Consider the following 2,803-nt stretch of genomic DNA (forward strand, 5'->3'; position numbering starts at 1 on the left):
CTGGACAACATGAGAGACGTGTACTTGTGTAAATGGCTCAACACTTCAGAATCACTGCTGTCACTCATGTGGCACGACCAAATGTCTCCTTGAAATCAGCTCGCTCCTGATTGTATGCGCCTGTCCTCTGTTGTGTACAGAATTAATGGATTCTTGTTTACCACAAAGATACAGCAAGAAGAAGCAATGTTATCATTTTCTTGTGACAATATTTCAGCAGTGGAGTGCAGACTTTGTTTGCTTGCTTAATATTAATGCGCAGAATAACTTTGACCTCAGAAAAATATGTTGCACATGTGTAAACAGTAAAGTTGCATCATGCCTGTCAAAGCTCTTTAATGAATTAAAGGTTTCTATAATTAGTTGCAGTGAAGTGAATACAGTAGAGTCCTTATTGCAGAGTTCTTACTGAAAACTTTCTTTAAATAGTTACGTCTGTGGCATAATTCTCACTGTCACCTGGTCATATTAGTGTTTTATTTCTAGGTACTGTGCAAAAGTCACCATTAGATTTGTCTTTTTAGCAGTGCTATGATATTTTCCAGTTGTGTTTTAGTGATGAGACTAAGATATAACAATTTGGTATAATAGACATAATAGATTTGGTCATAATGACATTGTCACAACAACAAATCTAATGGTGGCCACTTTTGCACAGTACTGTACCTCCACACATACTCAAGTGAATTTACTTTTCATTACTATCACACATTACAATTCTCTTACAGTATAAAAAACCTCTCAACTATACATAGACGTTTGGATTTACTAAATACTGTGGCATCTTGATTAATCAGAAGTGATAAATCCGATAGAGTCACCAAGCAACCACTTCCAAAACAAAAAAGTGGATATTAAAGTCATTCATTCGATCACTCATTCATATTATTGTGCAAATGTTCCTTTATGAATCTTCTCCTTCAAGCTGGTTTTATATATATATATATATATATATATATATATATATATATATATATATATATATATAATATATATGGAAAAGATAATTAATATCATGCTGGATGACGCTGAGATTTGAAAAGCTGGTCCGGCTGTATGAGGTTAGGTTCTGCAAATAAAAACAAGAAAATAATTAACACTTTAGCCCAGTATTAGTATTTTAAAGTGCTCAAAACATAAGGGTAAGGATAATTCTGTTTGGAACAATCTGATCTCAGCTCACTTACATACAAACATTCGGATACACATCCCACACATGGCAACAACGCTGGAGATCTGAAGTGCCCTGCCACACTCCGGGCTCATCAGACAGTCCCGTGTCTTCAAGCAGCATGTTGGACACTTGCGTCCTGAGCTTTTAGTCTCTGTCTCATTGAATCTCTGGGGCTGAGTTTGCCTTGTGTCTGGATGCTTCTCATCCCAATCGTCAACCTCGCCTTTCCCCATGCTACGTGTTTATATGTTGTTTTTATACAAAAAAAAAACAAGTGGAATAAAGTAGTTTGAGGACAGATGGATTGGATCTGTGAAGAAAATAGCAGAAATGTTATAGGGTACAGTATAAGTGCGCACAGCTTTATAATCACAGAATTTTCACAGGGAATAATACGAGCCACATAATGTGCCCACTCCCACGCGCTCGGGCTTCACAATGCAGGCTTTGTTTACAATAACAGCATCCCATGACCATGGCCATAATGCAGCGATTTTGTTTTGTTTGTTGAGACTTGCAAGTGCTGAATGTATGAGTGAATTGTTTTGTGCACAACTATGACTAGGGTGTGATCATTATCGCCTCCGTCTTACTTTAGGAATGTTTGCAACTGGCCAGGTAACATTCCTCAGATATTTGCTTAAAATGCAGAGGTTTGTTTATGATCTTTACAAAAATACAGTCTAAATATAGAATCCAAAATGTACTGTATGGAATGATAGACAGATTAAACCTATTAAACCAAAGGCAACTGAACATATTATGCACAGAACCGATCGATTTCATTAAGGAGAAATAAAGTGTGAATCATTAACACTGCCGTCTCTGCTTAAGTCTCTTTAGAAACACTTTATTGAGTAAAGTCACATTGATTTGACAGATTAACAATTCTTCCACACTGATGATCATTTCTCCTGCCAGGAGTTGAGGCCCCCTGTTTTAACTGTCGGATACAATTGCTCCCCACAGACATTATCAGATATTAAGTGATAACCCTGATGGTGAAATACCATCTTATCTGTGCCATCCGGTGGCTCCACATTTATTACCACTGACAGTAAATTAGATTGCTGGCATCTGGAGGGTATACTGGCATTTTGAGTGCACCTTTCCATCTCATTCTGCTTTCAAAACTCCATTGGTTTTCAATCATAAGTAATGAAATTCCATCACCCTCCCATGCCATGAAAGCAACTTGGAAAGGAAGAGAGAGAAGGCCATTATGAGTAGAGAAAATGAGTAATGGTCCTACCCTTTGCTTTCAGAGTCGCCTCTCTGTCAGTTTGAATCTCTTCTCTTTGTCGAGTTCTTTAGACACACACATCCACCCGGACAGACACACTGTTGGGAACAACTTCATCTCAGCCTCAACTCATGCAAGCAGAGCAGGAGTGTCGTCAGGTTTTACAGGTTTGAACAAGCGGACCGCCCTGACATGAATGATTTTATTTTCAACAAGGAACTCACTCTTCACATTTTGTACTGAGTCTGAAAGGTACAATCAGTAATCCAGGCGTAACAACAAGTTCTCCCCATCGACGAAATCCAATAAACTGTAAACTCTAGTGCTGCAGATACTCCGTAAATGATTGACAGTTTGTTTACTGTCAAACAAGCATTAACTCCAGA

The 2,803-nt window shown here is 38.0% G+C and overlaps 1 long non-coding RNA gene across 1 annotated transcript; it reads right to left on the reverse strand.

Annotated features, from left to right (window-relative positions):
• Positions 1-299: 299 nt before the first annotated feature.
• LOC113156002 lies at positions 300-2,570 on the reverse strand. Its single transcript, XR_003298269.1, has 3 exons — positions 2,427-2,570; positions 1,188-1,484; positions 300-1,069 (listed from the first exon to the last, which is right to left on the reverse strand). It is a non-coding gene; the product is annotated as an uncharacterized LOC113156002 (long non-coding RNA).
• Positions 2,571-2,803: the final 233 nt, after the last annotated feature.

This window comes from Anabas testudineus, chromosome 19 (assembly GCF_900324465.2).
Source record: "Anabas testudineus chromosome 19, fAnaTes1.2, whole genome shotgun sequence".
In the NCBI taxonomy this organism is placed as follows: domain Eukaryota; kingdom Metazoa; phylum Chordata; class Actinopteri; order Anabantiformes; family Anabantidae; genus Anabas; species Anabas testudineus.